The sequence below is a fragment of the Macaca fascicularis genome, chromosome 15 (genome assembly GCF_037993035.2).
Source record: "Macaca fascicularis isolate 582-1 chromosome 15, T2T-MFA8v1.1".
Lineage (NCBI taxonomy): Eukaryota > Metazoa > Chordata > Mammalia > Primates > Cercopithecidae > Macaca > Macaca fascicularis.
Window position 1 is genome coordinate 6,164,254 of NC_088389.1, and position 20,660 is coordinate 6,184,913.

Below are 20,660 nucleotides of genomic sequence, written 5' to 3' on the forward strand. Positions count from 1 at the left end.
GCACTCACATGGCACCCCTTCCATTCTCACTGCTGGTCAGGTGAGGTGTTCAAGACTAGCCTGACCAACAAGGTGAAATCCCATCTGTACTTAAAAATATAAAAAATTAGTTGGGCGTGGTGACAGGCACATGTAATCCCAGCTACTCGGGAGGCCGAGGCAGAAGAATCACTTGGACTCGAGAGGCAGAGGTTGCAGCAAGCCGAGATCAAGCCACTGCACTCCAGCCTGGGTGACAAAGGGAGACTCTGTCTTAAGAAAAAAAAAGATTTTAAAAAACCCTACATGCCCCTAGTTGCTTCTGTAGGAGACGGCATGGTTCCCGAGGGTAGACTTTGTGTTGAGGACTCTGCAGCGTCAGGCTGGAGACAGTCTCCCTTCCTAGCAGCGTGGGCCCCTGGGCTGCTCTTTTACCAGAAGGGATGGTGGCATCTCTGGGAGGTGTCTGTGGACTCAGATCTGTGTGGATTAGTGACTTGTGTTACTCACAGATACTTAATTTTATGGGTAAATGAATACCTGGATTGGCTGCAACTTCAGGGCGAGATTCGGGAGTAGGGAGTGAAAAGTGACGACGGAACCCTGGGCTTGTCTTGCCGCCCCCAGGACCCGGTCGGGGCGCCTTCTCGTCTGTAGTCCCAGCACGAGGTCAGGGTAGCCCTCCCCTCTGAAGCCCCCAGCAAGTGATCGGGGCATCACTCCCCTCTGAGGCCCCAGAACCTGGTCGAGGCGCCCCTCCCTTCTGAATCCCCCAGTACCTGGTCGGGGCGCCCCTCCCTTCTAAAGCCCCCAGACCCTCCTGGCCTGCGGTGCTGCTTCTCCAAATGCTGCCCTTGGCTGTTTTCCAGGAGTCACCTGCACCAGAGCAGGCTGCCTGTTTCACTTCTCGGATCTGGGGTGTCGGTGAAGCTCATTTATCTTGTCTTCCTCCTCATGTGCCGTATCTCACCTATTGTCTGTCAGAGTTCGTGTGAGTACGTGTTGTGCGTTCTCAGGCTGTAATCGGTGTTTAGGTGACAAGAACGTCTTAGAGCAACGGACTGTCTGCTCTAAAGGACGCTGTGGATGAATCGAGACACGGTTTACTTGTGGGGTTTAAATTTCCTGGGTGTTGGAGACAATTGGGGAAAAAAGGTCTAAAAAAGCCCCTGGGGATGAGGAAGGCAATCATGAAAAAAATTACTCTATACACACTTAGCAGTTGATTTAATTTGTAGGTGAATTTTGTATTTTGGGAACTAGTAAAGCTACTGTTTGTAGGGATTCCTTAATGAGCTTCTTGTTTTCTGTCAAGTGGAAGGTAAATTGGATCGGTTTTGTCTTTAATTCGGACTGACTAAGATCTACTTTCTTTTTCCCCCATTCACGTTAGGGTGGGGATTGGACTAGAAGAGCTGTAGGATCTCTTTATTTCTGATCTTAAATGAATTTTTTCTTTACTCACCTCTTTTTTTTTTTTTTTTTTTTGGTGAGCTGCTATTTTTTCCCTTTAATGCACTGTTCTTTGGTTTGGGAAATGTGGTCTATTTGTATCGTGCTTTAAATGTACACAATGGTTCTAAATTGCTACTTTTCATTAAAGTTAGATAGAACATCTTAATTAAAATGTCATCTAAAAATCAGGCACAATCTGAGGCCTGGAGACCCCTCTTGTCACTTCCAGCCGTGTCTCCTTCCCTGGCCACGTTGCCTCTGGCCACATCTCCTCCCCACACTACACCGTGTTATCCCCACAGCACGTCACCTCTGGCCACATCAACTCCCTCCTGGCCACATCACCTCTGGCCTCACTGCCTGCCTCCCTCCCTCCTGGTGGCCTCCGTGGCTTCTGCTGTCTGCCCTCCCGTGGGTGTGTTCGAGGCTCTTTCCCCATTTTCTGCTCCTGAGTGGGTCTCGGGGCCTGGATGTTTCACAGGATGCAAGTTTCTTCCCTTCCAGCCACGGGTCTCTGAGCGAGAAGTCCAGAGAGGGCACTAAGCTGTCCTTACCCACCTGGGGGCCCCGAGCCCTGACCGCCGACCACCAGGGCTTTTCTGTAGGGTGTGGGGCAGACTCATGCGTGAATTGGGCTAAAAAGGTGCTTCCAGGAATCCTTGTTTTAAGTGCACTGGAGCAGAGATGGGGAGCGGGGACCACCTGGTTTGCTCAGTATTTGGTCCTGATCACAGCCGATGAGTCAACATAAGCACCTCCTGAATGAAGCATTCCACAGACTGATTTTACACATGACAGTTGTGATGGCTGGAAAAGGCTTCACACAATGAGTGAGTTTGAGTTGCATTTGAAGGAAGAACAGGTCCCTGTAGTTGGAAATGAAAGATAAGGGTGATCCAAGCCATCAGCAGCGGGGGGTGGGGTGGTGCAGACTCCCCATGGATGGTGGGCATGCCTGAAATGCAGGAGAGGGCAGGGGTTCGAAGGAACCAGCAGGGCGGCATTAAAATTTCGCGGCAGAGAGGGGACATGACTGAGATATTATCACATGTATACAACTGAGAGATGATTTGAGAATGATTTCTGGAAGCCTGTGGGAAGAGTACGTGGTCATCATCAGTTCTCGGGATCTCTTTATGAAGTGAAAGAGTCGTGCCTCTGCCTATCTTGTGAGCTGTTAAGATCAAATCGGATAATCTTCAGTGAGCCTTTTAAAAGCTAAAGCTTATGACAGGCTGTTCCATCCACCTTGTCTTCACCCTCCTTTCCTCCACGGAAACGTGAACCCTGCTGGGTACCTCATTATCTGCCTGGCTTCCTCATCCATAACGTGAGCCCTGAGTACTTGCTGGGTATCTCGCTGTTCACCTTCCTTCCTCAGTAACATGAACCCTGAGTATTTGCTGGGTACCTCGCTGCCTGCCGTACAGCTGGCTGTATCCTTCTCAAACGCACTTGGCTGGCACATAAGTAGAAGTGCTCACCAGGCTTTGGGAGGGCTTTCTGACATGTGGGTGCCTGCTTTTCCCTGTTAGGCTGGAGCTGCAGGAGCCCTCCTAGACCAGACAGAGGACCAAGGCTGTGGCCTCGGGGTGGGGGCTGGGGGAGCTCGCTGGGTTTATTGTGTGGGTGAGAGCAAACTTCAGTCCTACTGCGGCATCGGGATTCAGGGTTCCTTCTGGAATGTTCTGAGTGAGAAGCAGGAAGTGAGCACAGGTGCGTCTTCTGCGGATTTTATGGTTATCTTGAGAGAGCACTGGTGCCTCTGAGCTATGAACCTGCAGAACCACTTCTTCCACTAACGGCCGCCTTTATAGAAAGAATGACTTACAAACGATGCCACTTCAGATGGAGGTATTTGCAGGTGTGGCCTGAAAAATGAACACAATGACTTTCATCTCAAGGAAAGTACCTTACATTATTCCCAAGGATAGACATTTGAGCTTTCCAATGAGTATTAAAATATAAAAATCTTGTGTCCACCACTTTCTCATGTGATCAATGGTGATATTGATTTGTTTTTGTTTGTTTGTTTTTTGATATAGAATGAAATGTGGAACTTGCTCATAGTTCTGAACCAGTGTTTTCTAACCAATGTATGATTACAAAATCGTGTGCTGGTAAAAGCCATTCAAGTGCAGGACGGACCAGTTGACTCAGAAGGAATTGGGGCAGAAAGGCCCGTTGACCAGAGCGCAGACTCTGCGTTGCAGACAGCCTGTACGGAAGTGCCACTTGTTAAATTTGGCAGCAGAGAATACCTAAAATGATCTGAAAACACAATGAAAATACTGCTTCCTACTTGTATGTCAGCGTGGGGTCGGACTTCTTTCATAAACTTCAGCCACGGCTCTTTAGCCCACTGAATGCAGATGTAGGCATGAGAACCCTGCTGTCTGAGGTGCAGAGATGTTAGGTTTTTTCACAGCAGTACAAACTGTTGCCACGCTGCTACTTACTTTGGAAAATGGTTTCTTCTTGAAGACTGTATTAAGATGTAACGACTTTATCGTTGTAAAATAAACTAAATTGTTATCTTTTTTTCTTTTTTTTTGAGACGGATTCTTACTCTGCTACCCAGGCAGGAGTGTAGTGGTGTGACCTTAGCTCACTTCAACCTCTGCCTCCTGAGTTCAAGTGATTCTCCTGCCTCAGCCTCCCTAGTAGCTGGTACTACAGGTGTTCGCCACCATGGCAGGCTAATTTTTGTATTTTAGTAGAGATGGGGTTTCGCCATGTTGGCCAGCCCAGTCTCGAACTCCTGACCTCAAGTGATCCACCTGCCTCTGCCTCCCAAAGTGCTGGGATTACAGGCATGAGCAGCCACCACTCCCGGCCTGATGAGAAAGCTTTTTTGTGATCTTGAATAAAGTGCAAAGGGTTCCTGAGACCCCAAAATTTGAAAACCACTGGCTTAAACTGAGAAAATTGTCCACGATTCTTCAGTGTATCTTCTAATCTGTTGATGGAGAAAGGACGGTAAGGGTTGCTTTACTTTTTTCCTTTCACAACTCAATGGTGCTGGGACAACTGGGGTATCCACATGGAAAAGGATGGACTGGACCCTTCCTCACGCTACACGCAAAGCTCAAAATGGATCCAGCGTAAGGAGTCGACTGTGAGACCCATTCTGTCCGTCTGCTGGGTACCATAACGGACACCACAGACCGTGCGGCTTAAACAACAGCATCTTATTTCCTTTTTTCTGGAGACTGGAAGCCTGGGATCAAGGTACGGGCAGTGTTGGATTCTCTGGGGCCTCACCCCGTGCTGTGTAGACGGCGTCCTCTCTGTGTCCTCACAGGTTTCTCTTATGTGCGTGCAGCACTGAGGACTGTGTCTAAATTCTCTCAGAAGAATACCAGTCATACTGGATCAGGGCCTACTCTTAAGATCTTATGTGACCTAAATTTCCAAGTTAAAGGCCCTGTATCTAAGTACAGTGACATTTTGAGTTTCCGGGGTTGTGATTTTAACATGGGAATCTTGAGAGGGGGGACATTCAGCCCATGACACCTTTACGGAAGAATCCTGGTGAAACTGCTACGTTGGATTAGGCAATGTTTCCTTGGCTGAGACGTCTAAAGCTGTAACAAGCAACTGAAGGGAAAAAGACGGTATCAAAATTAAAAATGTTCATTTCCCAGGACACTCTTAAAGTAAAAAGACAACCCACAGAACAGGATACATTATCATGATAAGGACCTGATATCATGAATATATTTAAAAGCTCTTAGTAAAAATCCAATTTAAAAATGGACAAAGGATTTGAATAGACATTCTCCAAAGAAAGACATATAAATGCCTTAAAAAGCACATGAGATGTTTAGCAGAATTCATCATCTTAGAAATGGAAATCAAAACTACCGTGAGATACCACTTCATAACCACCGGGAATGGGTAAAACTCCAGTATTGGACAGTAACATGGTGAATTTGGGAAAACTGATATCTTGATGTATGGGGAAGTAAAATGGTACAGTTGATTTGGAAAAGTCTATCAGTTTCTCAGAAAAGTTAAGCATGAAATCACCGTACAACCCAGCAATTTCACTCCTAGGCATACGCCCAGGTAAATTGAAAATATTTTTGCCAAAAAAATCTTATGCAAGAGTCTTCATAGCAGCATTATTCGTAGTAGTAGAAACAGTCCAGGTATCTGTCAACAGGTCACTCACTGTGAGATTCCACTCACCTTGGACGTGAAAGATGTCAGCACCGAAGGTCACGCACTGTACGATTCTCCTCACAACAGGTGTCCAGAATGGGCAAATCCAGAGAAACGGAAGTCGGCTGGCGATTGCCAGGGACTGGTGGAAGGAAGGAGCAGGTGCTGACTCTTAATGGGTTCAAGGTTTCTTTGGCCCGTGGTGAAAAAGTCCCGGAATTACATACTAGTGGTTGATGTACAGCTTTCAGAATATATGCTAAAAAGACTGAATTGTATCCTTTAATATTGGGGGCTTTTATGGTTTGTAAATTCCTTTCAATTTCAAAAGGAACTCAAGAACTACTTTGGTGTTGATATTTGGATTGTGAAAGAGACAGTATCCAAAACAAGTTACTATGTAACTCACGTCCCCAGAGTTAAACTTCATTTTCTGAGGATCTTAAATGAAGTGTTTGAGCCTAGGAGACACAACGATCCTATATTAGATGTTACACCCCATCTTACTGATTTCTATCTCACATAACCATATTCAGGGAAAACCGACATGTAAACGTGAGCTGAATGCTATGCAGAGGCACATTCCTCTTACCCGGATGATCTTTAGTGGTGAAGTAAGAGATGAGGTCATAGCAACGTTAGTTTAGCTAGTTTAATTTCCATGGCAACAGGAATTTGGCACATCTGAAGAGTTAGATGTCCCTGCACAGCTCCTAACGAGGTTGCCCATTTCTGTGTGGTGTCTGTGTATATTCTTGCTGTGGAAAAAAGTGATAGCACCTGCACAAACACTTGCCCGGAAACGCGCACGAAGCTGGTGAAGGAAGAGGACAGGCAAGAGGGAAGCATGGCTCAGCCCTGGCAAAGACGACCGTTATTCTGAACGCAGTCAGGTGGAGAGTCTTGCTGCTGGGGTCTGGGAAATGTGTTGTGTTTGCTTCTATCTGAACAGCTGTACCTGAGCGTGTCTGTGTTTCAACATTTAATCTGTACAGTATCCTCGGCAGGGTGTGTAGCTCTGTGGCAGAGGACACCCCGGCCACAGTGGATGTCAGCGGCGGTGGCTGGATTCAGGGTCCGTGAATGTTGCGTGATCGAACGTGTTTGGTTCATTCTCAGCTCCTGCCCAGGTACCTCCCGAGCTTCGGGTGCTGTGGCTCCCCACACCCTTCCCATCTGTGTGTAGCATGACCACCACCTTCCTACCATGTGTTTGTCCTACCACGGCTGCAGTGTCTAACGGACGCTTTGCTTTCCAGCTACTTTCCTATAATCAAAACCCTTGAACGACTTTGCCTGCGTTTCAGAGAAGACAGGGTATTAGTTTTTCATGATTGCTCTGAGGATTTCCAAAAGCAAATGAAACTTACAGGATGTAAGATATTAGAAGTGACTAATTATAGATGGCTTTTCTCAGTTAGTCTTTTGATTGTGGTAAAATTACATAGCACTCTATTTTTAAGTGTGTGGTTTGGTGGCATTAAGTGTGTTCACACTGCTGTGCCGCGATCACCGCCATCCATCTCCAGAACTTCCTGGTCTCCCCACGCTTGAAACTCGATCTACCAAACACTAGCTCTCTTTCCGCCGCAGCTCTGGTAAGCACTACAGATTGCGTACAAAATAGGCTTTTTCCGTAAGAGAAGGGGCAAGGAAAAGAGCTCTAAAGACTGTGTTGAGATTTGAGGAAGTGTTTTAAGTTTTGCTGTCTGGTTCCCAGTGTAAAGGAACTATTGAAGACATGGGAAGGCGAAAGTCTGTGACCTCAGGAAGTGCTGGACTGGGCAGCTTTCCTGCAGTGACGGGGGCACTTGTCCTCAAACCTGCCTGAGATAATCGCATGAGGATGGTGCTGCCTTGTGACAGCTCTGAACTTGGTCTCCTTGAACGTTGTCAAGTACATAAGCTTTGGCGGTTACCATCTAGTGTCTGCGGGAGACCTAGAATTTGAACATTGTTGACTTGAGAACACACTCATTTGTATAACACTCTACCTGTTCTCATCAATGTGTTCTTTTTTTTGCCTTAATATTCTGTGTTGCGGTGGCAGTAGTTGCAGCGGACGCTACTTCTGGTTCATAGTCATTGCCAAACACAAGCTTCTGGAAACCGTGTGAAAAATGAAGGGGAAAGTGCTTTTCTGCAAATGCCTTTTTTGAATATCTTGTTTTTTCTAGAATATCTGTTGTAGTGTAAAACGTTTTCATATTTCGGGGTTTGTAACATGTTTTACAGTGGTTAGCTTTGAAACCTCCTGTTTTTGCATGTCATGGGGCTGCTTTGTCCTGTTATTCTATGATATAGCTGGTTTGCAAAACTATTGGTTATTTCCCTTTAAAAACCAAAGCAGCTTACAGATTGAGTGTGATTCCTGTAAGAATTTAATTGTAAAATTGATTTGTGTTCAATAAGCTTACTGAAATGACTAGATCAGTGGACAAAAATATAAGAACATGTCAAGTCTCTGGGCCATGAAGGACTTCCAAATAATACACATGATACACAGTAATTTCTTAACAAAAGACTAGATTTAGTACATAACTATTTAAAACCTCCACATTTTCTATTATAGGCATTCCACAGTGCCCTTGGGGGTGGGCTGCAGGACTGCCTATGGCATCCGAGGTCTGTGGGTGTTGAGGTCCCTGCCCTAAAATGGCATGGTGTTTGCATATGACATACGCACATCCTCCTGCAGACAGTCATGTCAGGGTTGCTCGTAACAGCTATGCCATGGACATGCCATGCGAGTAGTTGTTTAATGAATAATAAATTCTGAATACTTGGTAGAAACACATTAAAAAATATTCTTGATCTATGATTGGTTGAATCCACAGGCCTGGAACCCCGGGAGAGAGTACAAACTCTAGAAGCAAAACGAACAAAGAACTTGAGGTCAGCAGTGACGGGTGTGGGATCACACTGAATCTCATGTGTTTTGCTGTCTGCGTCACTGTGTCCCGTGTAAATGGGAATCATTTGTAGCTTAAGGTAAAATAGGTAACAGGAAACATTACAGAATGGGCACGAAGGCACGACCCTCATCACCCCGTGTTACAGCCAAGTGTCTGCCTCCTGGGGAAGGATCTGTTCTGTGGGGAGACTAGACGTTGATGATTTCCGGATGTGTGAAGGGAAATGCCCTCCGAGAAGCTGTGGCTTTGGCCGGAGCACGTCAAACGAGAGTTAGCGTGGCATGGAGTTTCCACAGTGCCCCTCAGGCCTGCTACTTCTCTCCTCTCCCCACCCCTGGCTCTGACTCTTACCAAGGGAGGAAAGTTCAGCTCCAGTTGAGCCTCGCACAGGGCTGTGGATCTCTAGGGCAGGTGCCACCTTCGCCTGAATAGGCTGTGTCAGAGGAGGGTCTGGCCGTCCTTGAGCTGTGAGAGATGCTCTCAGAGATCCAGCATCCTGAAAACCCAGGTGCTGAAGGTTCCTCCTCCACCGTCCTGCAGGGAAAGGGATCTTATCCTGCTTCCCCTCAACCTGAGCTGACTTTTGTCTGTTCTGTACACCTAGTTTTTAAAACCAAATATTGTTAATCATCTAGCAGACAAACAGCATAAGGTGAGAGCCTGGGAGGGTAGATGGGGCTGTGGAAGATAGTTTCCTGAATAACAGTGTTCAGATTCCTGTTTTGCCGTCATTTGACCCAAGGCCTCTAGGTAATTGAAATATTGTCAGCAAAACACCCATTTTTTATCTGAGTTTTTTTTCTTGTTTGTTTTTGTTTTTGTATTTGTTTTTGTTTTGTTTTTAAGGAATGGGTGCAAACTTCTAACCAGGGACCTGACAAAAGAGAAGGATTTCTTTTCAAAGTGAAGGTCGGGGATGGTTGGCATTTGCCATCTGTGACTAGCAGGGACCCAGGCTGCTTCCCTCCTGCCGCCCGACTCCTGCCCCTCCAGCTCCTGCCCCTCCAGCTCCTGCCCCTCCAGCTCCTGCCCCTCCAGCTCCTGCCCCTCCAGCTCCTGTCCCTGTTCCCACCAGCAGGAAGAGGAGTGGGAAGGTGCCTTTTCCCCTTTAAGGGGATGAGGTGAGAGTTGCACCTGCCATTTCGCTAGTCCCTGGGGTGATTCTCCAGCATGGGTGGGAGTTGGGTTTGGAGGCCTGAGCCCCGTGAAGCTGGGGTTGCTTTTCCCTGAGCAGTGGGAACCTAGACTCTGGGAAGTGGGGTCAGAGGGTAGCCTTTGCTGCATCTGCAGGAGGGGCCTCTCGTCCCAGTTGACATCTTCACTGCAAAAGGGGGTGTGGGCTTCATGGTCCATTGACAGAACGTTACTTGTTTTTGTTTGTTTTTTAAGCACATCGAACCCTAATTCCTTTGGCCTTTACTAAAGTGGCACTTTGTAATTCCACATGATTTCATCGTTATACTCGCAGGAGAGAATGCTTCCTGTAAACCAGAAGGATCTCTGAGACGGTTCTTGGCCCATAGAGAGTTCCTTTTCCCAAGGTTAAAGACACAGCCTCAGGAGGGGTTGAGGACACACTGCAACAGCCTCAGGAGGTCCTGGACATGTGCCCAAGGTGTTTGGGGCACAACTTGGTCTTACACATTTTAGAGAGATGTCAGACAACAATATATGTGAGATGTACGTTGGTTCAGTCTAGGAAGGAGGGACGGCTCAAAGCGGGGAGGGGTTTCCAGGTCACAGGTAGATCAGACAAATGCATTTCTAGTGAACCTTCCCAGAGGAAGCAGTCAGATCCGCATTTATCTCCGTGTGCAGATGGTGACTTTGAGTTCTCTCCTCTGTCATGAGGAATTTCCTTGTGGATCGATTGTGAGGGAGGTACATGGCTTCCCCCCTCCCCCCCCCCGGTAGCTGTCTCTATTCAGAAGAGCATGGGAGGTAGGTTTGCCCTAAGCTGTTCCTCACGTTGACATCCCTTTAGCTTAGTGATTTTGGGGTCCTGAGATGTATTTTCAACTTCATGTTTCTGAACACACTGGCACTCTAAACAGTGTTGTAGGAGGCATCTAACTTACTTAGAAGAAGAATCTATTTGGAAGGACTTGAGAACCTTCATCCTTGAGAGAACCAAGCCTTTGTTTAGTTTACTTTGCTCCGAGGCTGTTACACTGCCCTGGGCTGTGCGGCCTTAGAAAGCTGTGCCCCTCTGAGCTGCTGCCTGTGGAATCTGGTGACTTTGAAGTTAATCCAGCAACTGCATATTTTGGAAAGCAGATTGCCTCTGAAAGTGTTGGTGATTACGATTCTAGCACTAGAATTTCAGTGTGTATTTTCCACCCTTCTTACTTTGTCTCCTCATATCCTGAGATGCTGCTGCATTTGCCCTTAGGCTTCATTGAGGGAAGGGTCAGTTCTGACCCTTTCTTAGATATTGACCTTGAACAGACAGAATCGAGATTCAGAAAAACTCTTGAGCTGTGAGTGTGCTGATATCTATGTAAGTGGGGTTCATGTGTCAAACTCAGGTTTAAGAAAAACCAATTCTAGGCTGGGCATAGTGGCTCACACCTGTCATCCCAGCACCTTGGGAAGCTGAGGTGGGCAGTTCACTTTTCAGCCCCGGAATTCGAGACCAGCCTGGGCAACATAGCAAGACCCTGACTCTACAAAAAATTAAATAGGAGTGGTGATGTGCACCTGTGGGCCCAGCTACTCGGGAAGCTGAGGCTGGAGGATCACCCAAGCCTGGCAGGTTGAGGCTGCAGTGAACCATGATAGCACCACTGTGTTTATGGTGCACTGTGCCTGAGTGACAGAACAAGAACCACCACCCCCCCACACACACAAAATATCAAATCACGCAGTGGCCAGTTCTGCTGGGACCACCTGTTAAGGCTACTTTGGGTCTCACGGTTTGAGAAGGTTCTGTCCAGGGGCGAGAGGGAGTGGCTTGAGGGCCTAGAAGCCAGTTCCTGTGGTTCAGCGTGACTGCAAGTGTGGAGCTGGGGGCAGGGCTCTCCAGGGCATGAGTGGGTAAACGGATGGGCTTCCAGGATGAGCCCCTGTGACTTTGCCTGGTTTACATCCGTCCAATACAAATCTAGAGGCTCTTATTCTAGAAGTTTCTGCCGGGGCTGATGGACTGGCCTGGGGACAGAGGGTTCCCTCAGAGCCTCAAGGTGCCATCTGGTTTAGGAAGAGCACTTAGTCACCTAAATCTAGGACTTATGGCACTAGAGGGGGACTCGTCACACTCGGAGCAGCAGCCATCTGCATTCTAGACTTGGTTCTAGGCGAAGTATTTTGGAGCCTGTTGGTACCCTGTGTTCTGTTTATATGTAAAACAAGTTAGAGTTATAACTAGTTAAAACCTATTTTTAAAATTTTGCCACAGAATATGGCAGTTGTGGTGGAGCCTGGACAGAGACCCCCACTCTCGGACGCTGCCGCGTGCTGGGGTTGCAGGCGTTGCCTGTATCGGCTGCCCCTCCCGGCGTGTCTGTGTTCTTGACAGGGGCGCCCATCGAGGCTCGGCCTGTGGGATTCATGCAGCCATTTGTCTCCGTGTTCCTCTGAGGTTCCGCAGACTTCACGGTCCTGTGGCAGAGCGTAAGGTATCTGCTTGCATCCTGATCTCCCCAAACCCCAGGACAGGCCAAGAGTTCCTTACACACAACTGCAGAGGGCCCCGTGGTGTGGATTTGCAGGTGACACAGCCTTTCCCCAGCTCGGCCTTCGTCTCCAGAGTTGGCTTTAGGTCGATAGAAGCTTCCTTCAGACTGAGGGGCCCTGAAACTTTGGTGCTAGGAATTCAGTGACCAGCACGGATGATACCCCGTTTCTCTGCATTTGTAGCAATAGTTGTTAACATGACCACGAGATGTACAAAGGAAGGGAAAAGGAGGTTTTATTTTCAGAGTAACACTCTGTGCTTTGGGAAATGAGGTCTCGGGGGAGCTGTAAACACACACCCCTCACGAGGGGAGGAGGCCGCAGCGCTACACGTTCCGGGGTTTATTGGCTGTGTGTGTTCATCGGGGTCATGGAATGTCTGAAAGTTTACAAGGAAAGTGGGGTTTGCTCATCCGGTTCGTGCAATGTCTGAACACTTACAGGGAAAGTCTAGCACACATGCAGTGAGTTAACCTGTAACATCCATGTTCGCCTTGGGGCGAGTGTAACATTTGAAATGAAGTGCACTGGGCGTGTCATGTACAAAGGTGAGCTGTTGGGCGCAGACGTTTATGCGCAGCCTCAGTCACAGCCAGGACTGGCTCAGGGTCTGCAGCTTGTGGCGGGAAAGGACACTCACGAGGCCATTCTGTCCAGTCGGGGGTGCCGGCAGGGTCCCAGGGTGGGGCTGTCTGGTCGGCCGGCGTCTGGAGTCCACCCAGGTCCCGTGGGCAGCTTTCCTCTAAACCAGGCTTCTGATTGTGGAGGAGACTTCATGCTGGTTAACAAACTGTACAGGAGTAGTGCTGTGGGGCTTTGGGGTCGACCTTCCCTATGATGCTGGTTACATTTCTCTCCGGAGCTCATCGTAGACAGAGATTGTACCTCATCTGACAGCAGGGGGGTGCCATGTTGATATAGTAATTTATTGTATTAACCTTTTTGTTACTATTTTAATAACCTTTTTTTTTTTCTTTTTAAAGAGATAGGGTATTGCTGTGTTATTCAAGCCAGTCTTGAACTCCTGGCCTCAAGCAATCCTCCCACCTCGGCTTCCCAAAGTGCTTGTCTTATAGACGTGAGCCAGTGTGCCGAGCCTACAGCCATGTTTTTAAAACTCAGCAGTTTAAAAATCCTACTCCTTTCACCCCCTCAAGCAGGCTGATTGGCCTTGTGCAAACTGGGGTGTCACGATCTTGGCACCCCTTTTATTTTTCCCTTTGGCCTCAAGTTCTGATGAGAACAGCAGTTACAAAATGGGCCTTAGGTGATTCTTCCATTACTAAAGCCAGAATTCTTACCAGTTAGAGATGTTTGTCCCTAGGATCCCAGAAAGCTCTTTTGAATCAAGCCCGTAGCAACTAAGTAAGGAACTAAACTCTTGGTCCTCTGCTTAGTACCTGGGGATTGGGTTAGTTGCTGATACCCTTTGATCTGTGCTCGCATGCTACATCTCGTCATGGGAAGCAGAGTCGCCTGTGGAATAAAGCCCAGCTCACGATGGCACGTCGAGACACTCTGGACTGTCAGTCCCTTATACAACATCGCGTGCAGAGCCCGGGCAACCGGAGTGCATCCACATTAGAGACCACAAGGCCGGTCGGCAAGGTGGACCTCCAAGCATATGGCCCTGACAGGCCCGCTGCGAGGTGAATTAGGAATTCGTTAGCAAAGAAATCAAACTCGCCTGTGGGTCCCAGCTGCTTGGAAGGCTGAGGTGGGAGGATTGCTTGAGCCAGAAGGTCAAGGCCGCAATGAGCCGTGATTGTAATACTGCACTCTGGCCTGGGTGACACAGGAGACTCTGACTCAAAAAAACAAAACAAAACAAAACAAAAAAACCCCAAACCTTACTCTTCATAGCAGGAAGGAGTATTTATCAAAGTAACTGCAACAAAATCTTAGATGATATAATTTCAGTGGCTAAGTGAGCTGTCCAGCCCACGTGGCTGGCTCACAACGAAACAGAGCAAGGTGCTGCTGCAGCTGCCCTCCCACCTGATCGCTTGTGGACATTTTCTGTTTTCCCATATCTCCCTTTTGGATACAATAGCTCGCTACTTTATAGCTAAGCATCAGTAAAACAGGTTGTCTATTTTGAAAAGTAACTATTATGTCTTTTAAGGACAGAAAATGAAGCAGGTGACAATAGCATGGCGACCTGGTGAATAGATTTAGAGGAATATTTAATACTTGGCACCACTCTGATCCCTTCTTCTCTCATGCTTAGTTACAACTGCCGCCTCCTAGGACAGAACACTTTGAGCTCTGTGAGTAGGAATTCAACATGTTCTACATCAGAAGTTTTAGTTAAGCAGTATTTTCTGTGAATGCCCAGATCCTAAGTGCTCACTGTACTGGTGTGTGGTGTCGAAAAAGAAACCAGGGCTTGGGGCCGGGTCTATGGTGCAGTGTCCGCGTTCCCATATGTGAGATGGGGGCCATGACACACGGCCTAGAAGGTTCAGACTGTGGGATTGAATAGATCTGCCCACTCCTGGGAAGCCTGGAGTCTAACTCGACTTGGGCTGGTTTTAGGGAGAGGCTGGTAGCGCTGTCCTCACAGGTCACTGGGAGGGGCTTTGGCACCGTCCCTATCAGGTGTGTCATGATCAGCCCAGCTTGTTCGTCTCAGAAGCTGCTGGTCGTGTTCTCGTTCCTGTTGTTTGTTGCGTGTTATTTTGGTTCTGTCCATGTGGGGACCTAGGAAGTTCCACAGTGAGAGAAGAGCCGCTGAGCCACCTTCCTGCCTGGACACCAGCCCCACGGAGGACCATAACTGTTTGAGGGTGGCTTCTGCGCCCAGCCTCACCTGTGGAGGCATTGATGCAGTGGTACTTTCTAAGCTCCTGGGGCACACAGTGCTGTTGTGTGTATCCACAGTCCGCTGTGGCGTCCGAGCATGTGCTCCCGGAGGAGAGGACTCTGCGGGCACTGATAGTGGGAGCTGGCTGAAAGTCCAGTGAGTGAGACTCCCTGTGACGTGCACAACTGCCATCTGCACAGCCCCTCCTGACGCCAAGATGGTCGTGCGATAAATGCACAAAGTGCATCTCCAGCAAAAAGCCGCCGAGTGTCCACATCCAGGATATCCACCACGGTGGCTTTTTGGTGTTAATACGATGAATGTGAGCTGCAGGTGGTCTGCGTTCTGGGTGTGTGTGACTGTGCCACTGCAGTTTTGTTCTCATGTCTTGATGAGCATGAACGGTTCCTGACAAGGATAGGTAAGGATGCTGTGACCTAAGACTCTGCAGTATTGTAGTTTGAGGAACCAAGGAGTTTTTCTCTCTTGTAAACTCATGAGGGAGGATGTTCCAGGCTGATGACTGCTCCATGAGGTATTCAGGGATCCAGGTTCATTTCAGACCCCTGCTCTGCGTTCCCAAGGACACTGCCGTCCTTCCTGTGGTTGGGACTGGGTGATTGCCACGGTGGCGGTGGGGGAGGCTTAAGGTGAGAGTGGCCATGATTTACCTAATCTGCATAATGACAGGGAGCCTGGGAGTGAAGTGTAGCCATGGCCCGGAGGATGGATGATGGATGTTGGTGAACGACTGGTTGCATGGTTGCACTCACCGCAGCTGGCCCAGGGATGGGGAAGCATGGCTGAGTATGCCGTTCAGTGGTACCTGATTCTTTCAGATTTGACTTCCTTATGGATTTTCTGCTGTAAAGAGGAGAGAGCCTGTGGTTCTAGGCCAAGCATCTCACTCATCTCATAACGCCTTGTATCCCTTAGCCAACATTTTTGTCAAGTTTTAGAAGTCCTATCAAACTGGCAAGCATTTCTCAATTTGGTTTAACCATTGGATTCTATATCTGTGTCTGCATCTCTATTTTACATCTATGTGGTTGACACTCTGTAGTACCTTTGTAATAGGTTCTATTTGGTGGAAGTTACTTTCAACAAACCCTTGCTGCTACTTGAATTTTCAAGGTTGCAAGTAGAAAGGAGAGAATAAAAACCACATCTTCTCTAATTTTTTTTTTTTTTTTGAGCCGGAGTCTCCCTGTGTCGCCCAGGCTGGAGTGCAGTGGCCGGATCTCAGCTCACTGCAAGCTCCGCCTCCCGGGTTTACGCCATTCTCCTGCCTCAGCCTCCCGAGTAGCCGGGACTACAGGCGCCCGCCACCTCGCCCGGCTAGTTATTTTGTATTTTTTAGTAGAGACGGGGTTTCACCGTGTTAGCCAGGATGGTCTCGAACTCCTGACCTCGTGATCCGCCCATCTCGGCCTCCCAAAGTGCTGGGATTACAGGCTTGAGCCACCGCGCCCGGCTTCTCTAATTTTAAAATGTGTTGTTCCTCAAATCACACTAGAAGTACAAATATTACAAATTACAAAAGCAGTCAGAATCAAGGTTAAGAGATTTCTGGGTGATTCTGGCTAATCAGCAGTATTTGCTGAGGTGTGTGCAGCAGAGCAACACGCCAAGAAGCTCGGGAGGGGAGAGTTGGGAGGCCAGACTCTGACTTCAGAGGTGCTGTTGCCTCAGGGAGAGGAGCTAGATGCAGAGAGGATAAATGGCCACAGGTGTGACCACCGCCATCCTTGCCGCGGTACTAGGGCCTTTGTGAGCTGAGTTATGAACCAGATGAAGGCTGTGCAGGCCTGTGAGAATCCAGGCCAGACTCGACGGGTGGAGGCTTGGCAGATTTGAGGAGCCTAGTGAGGCACCCCCCACAAGGTGGGGACTAATAGCCACCCCTTCTCCTCCCGCTGGCTATTAGGGGCCATGGTGGACTCATAGCCAGTTTATGATATTGTGAGTAATATCATCTCCCCCTCTGGAAATTATGAACTCTTTCACAGATGGCTGTATACCCTCAGTGTGTACACTATCAGAGGGTGTACACCCGTCTGTATTGGGAGTAATACCATCTTCTTCCTCCCTGAATGTTAAGAATATCCCAGGATTGCTTCTACTCCCTGAATTATTGGGTGTCATATCCTCCTCTCCGACATGGAAATTAGAAACAATATCACTGGGGGCGTGTACACCTTCTGTAATATTTAAAGTAATATCATCCCCTTCCCTCCAGGATCATGGGAACAATATCCCTGGGGGGTGTACACTTTCTGCCATATATGTAATATCATCCCTCCCGCCTTGAAACATGATGAAGGACCATCTCACATGGGGTGTGCAACCCTTGGCGTGATATTGGGAATGCAATTATCCTCATTCCCCCTTGCATGTTTGGAAAAATATCAGAGTGAGTGTACCCCTCCTGCCATATGAGGATTACTATGCTCTTCTTCCTTTCTGGATATTAGAAAGAATATCACACGTGGGTTTGCACTTCCTTCGATATCTGGAGTCATGTCATCCTCTCTCATTTTGAATAGCAAGAACAATCCCTTGGGGGGAATGTACACACCCTGCCATTATGGGAGTAATATTACGCTCTCCCCCCTTTGATAATTAGGAACAAAATCCCATGCTCCCTATCCCTGGATATTAGGAATATCATCACAGGTAGGTGTACACCCCCTGCGGTATTAGGAGTAATAATATGATCAATTATTAAACATCCATGATCGATATTAACAATTATCAATGATATTATTAATAGGATACTGTTATTATGGATAATTATTTTAAATATATGATTATGCATGCTTAAAATTAATTGTTAATATTGTTATTTTATTACCAGCATCACTTGGTATTAAGTAATATTAATTGCTGATATTATTTTATTATTAATAGTGATATTACTATTGATTATTAATGCTAATGTTAACATTTTTAGTATTTTACTAATTATTAATATCGATGATTACTCTTAATTTTTCTCAATATTAATAATAGACTTGTTCCTGATATCCGGCGGGGAGAGGATATTACTCCCAATATCGAAGAAAGTGTACACCCCTGTATGATGTTATTCCTAACAGCCAGGGGGTAGAGGATGTCATTATTGAAACTATGGCAGTGGGTGTACATCCGTTCGGTCGTCTTGTTCCTTATATCCTGGGTGGGAGAGGATGATACAACTCCCAATATAGCAGGGGGTGTACATCCTCCTGTGATATTGTTTCCTATATGCAGGGGGAGAGGATGATATTACTCCCAATATCGCAGGGGTTGTACACACCTCCTGTGACATTGTTCCTAATATCCCGAAGGGGGAGAGCATATTACTCTCAATATGGCAGGGGGTGTACACCTCCTTTGTAATATTGTTCTTAATATCCATGATGGGAGAGGATGATATGACTCCCAATATCACAAGAAGTGTACGGCTGCCTGTGATAGAGTTCCTAACATCTAGGTGGGGAGAGGATGATATTACTGCCCATATCGCACGAGTTGTAAAATCCCTTCGATATTTTGCCTACAATCCTGAGGGGAGAGGATATTATTCCCGATAGCAAAGAAGGTATACAACCCCCTGTGACACTATGCTCAATATCCGCATTGGGAGACGATGACATTACGCCCAATATCACAGGGGATGTACACCCACCCTGGGATATTGTTTCTTATATCGAGAGGGGGAGAAGATGCTATTGCTCCCAGTAACGCAGGGGCTGTGGCTGTACACCCCTCCTGTGATATTGTTCTTAATATCGTAGGGAAGAGAGGGTGATACTACACTCAATATCTCATGGGCTGTACGGTGTCTGCTCAGAGATGTGTGGGGCTCTCTTACACCAGTAATTCCTTCTCTAACTGTAGTCACATACTGGTCATCCAGGGGCCTCCTAAAATCCAGCAGCATAAAAACAAGTGGAATTTCTGAGAACCAAAGATGGCGCACGGTTCTGGTTGGGCTGCCACAGGCAGTTTTGTGAAAAAACAGAGATGTATTTCCCACAGTTCTGGAGTCTGGAGGTCTAAGGTCAAGGTGAGTTCAGGGCTGGCTCCTCCTAAGGCCTCTCTCCTTGACTTTCTGATGGCATCTTCTCTTGTGTCCTCGTGCGGTTGTCACTCTATAGATGTCTGTGTCCTGATCTCTTCTTACAAGGTCATCAATCCTAATGACTGTTACCTTAATCACCTCTTTAAAAGGCCTATCTCCACATACAGACGCATTCTGAGGTCCTGGGTTAGGAGTACAACCGGGGAATCTTGGGGTATGCAACTAAACTTGAAGCAGATGGGGTCTTATGAACCTGTGTCACCCAAGCTCATGCCAGAGCCCCATGAGGGAGCCCCATGTCCCCCCTTTGATATGGTTTAGCTGTGTCCCCACCAAAATCCCGTCTTAAATTCTCATGTGTTGTGGGAGGATGGAAGTGATAATTTGACAGTAGAGAAGACAGTTGCCGCCAGGGAGGGGAGAGGGGACCCCAGGCCTTCGAAGTTTGGAGGGTCTCGGGCCCCTGGGCAGAGCAGGCAGCCCCACCCCTGTGACACCCCTGATGACCGCTCAGTAGTTGGAAAAGGTGGAATCATAGGCAGAGGCTGGTTGGGGAGATAGGAAGTTGTTGAATGAGTTTTTAAATATTTCCATCAAAATTCTTACTGCACCCTTGGTGTTGATGGGGACTAGTGGCTTCACCATGTGCCTGGCTTCTTCCTGGCTCTGACTCTGGAGGTCTGGCCTAGGGCTGCTGGTTGGATTCATTGCTGGCAGCAGGTAGAAGGTGGAGGAGGGAGAGGAGCTGTCCTCCCTCCTCTCTTAGTCATGCCTGTCCACGTTAGCAGCCCCTCCCCAGGCATCCCTTGCCCATGATCTGGGGAGTGCTATTCTCACTTCCCTTGGGCCCTGCCCACCGAACTCCAAAGAATCCCGTCAGTGACTCCTTTTAATCACCCTTTGCCTGTGACAAAGTCTTCTGGGGCCTCCTGACTGATCTAAGGAGAAGCCTGGCTATCTGTGCAACTTGTTAAAGTGAAGTGAGTCATTCACACTGGCATGTATCTACAAGTCACACAGCTTTGCAACTGGAGTGACTTTAAGCTCATCGAACCAAAGCTTCCATGACAGATGAGGACACCCAGAATCATAGGATAGAAGTGACTTGCTCCCATCTGGGTCGGCCAAGCTGAGACTCAAGCGTAGAGTCTAGCAAAGCACACTTCGTCCTCCCTTAGAAGAAAGATCCTGCCCGCACGGCTCACCTCCACCTACCCTAGGTCTCCCCCACCCTCCCTTAGAGGGAAGCTCCTGCCAGCATGGCTTACCTCCACCTACCCTGGGTCTCCCCCACCCTCCCTTAGAAGGAAGGTCTTAGAAGGCAGCACATTCACCTTCCCCTACCCTAGGTATCCCCCACCCTCAGAGGGGAGTCTTTGGGTCAGTCACAAGACTACTCCGGACATCTGTAAGAACAAATAGTTTCCAGCACAGTCCTTTCCTGGGGTCTGCCTTTTCCCTCTGGGATGCTTGGAAGTTGAAGGGGTCAGGCAATTCAAGTTCTCCCTGGTATCTCAGGGGCCACTGACACACAGGAAAATGTGCTGCTCTGCTCGCTGTTTGACTTTGATGGATGCTAATTTGTTCTAAATGAGCC

At 47.9% G+C, this 20,660-nt stretch overlaps 1 long non-coding RNA gene across 1 annotated transcript in view; it reads right to left on the minus strand.

The window, feature by feature from the left end:
* Window positions 1-4,137: 4,137 nt before the first annotated feature.
* Window positions 4,138-20,660, minus strand: part of LOC141408582 (uncharacterized) — a 98,954-nt gene continuing 82,431 nt past the window's right edge. The window contains exons 8-9 of the long non-coding RNA XR_012424169.1: window positions 5,629-5,743; window positions 4,138-5,034 (exon numbers count right to left, since the gene is read on the minus strand). This is a non-coding gene — a long non-coding RNA (uncharacterized lncRNA). The remainder of the gene's footprint in view (window positions 5,035-5,628; window positions 5,744-20,660) is intronic.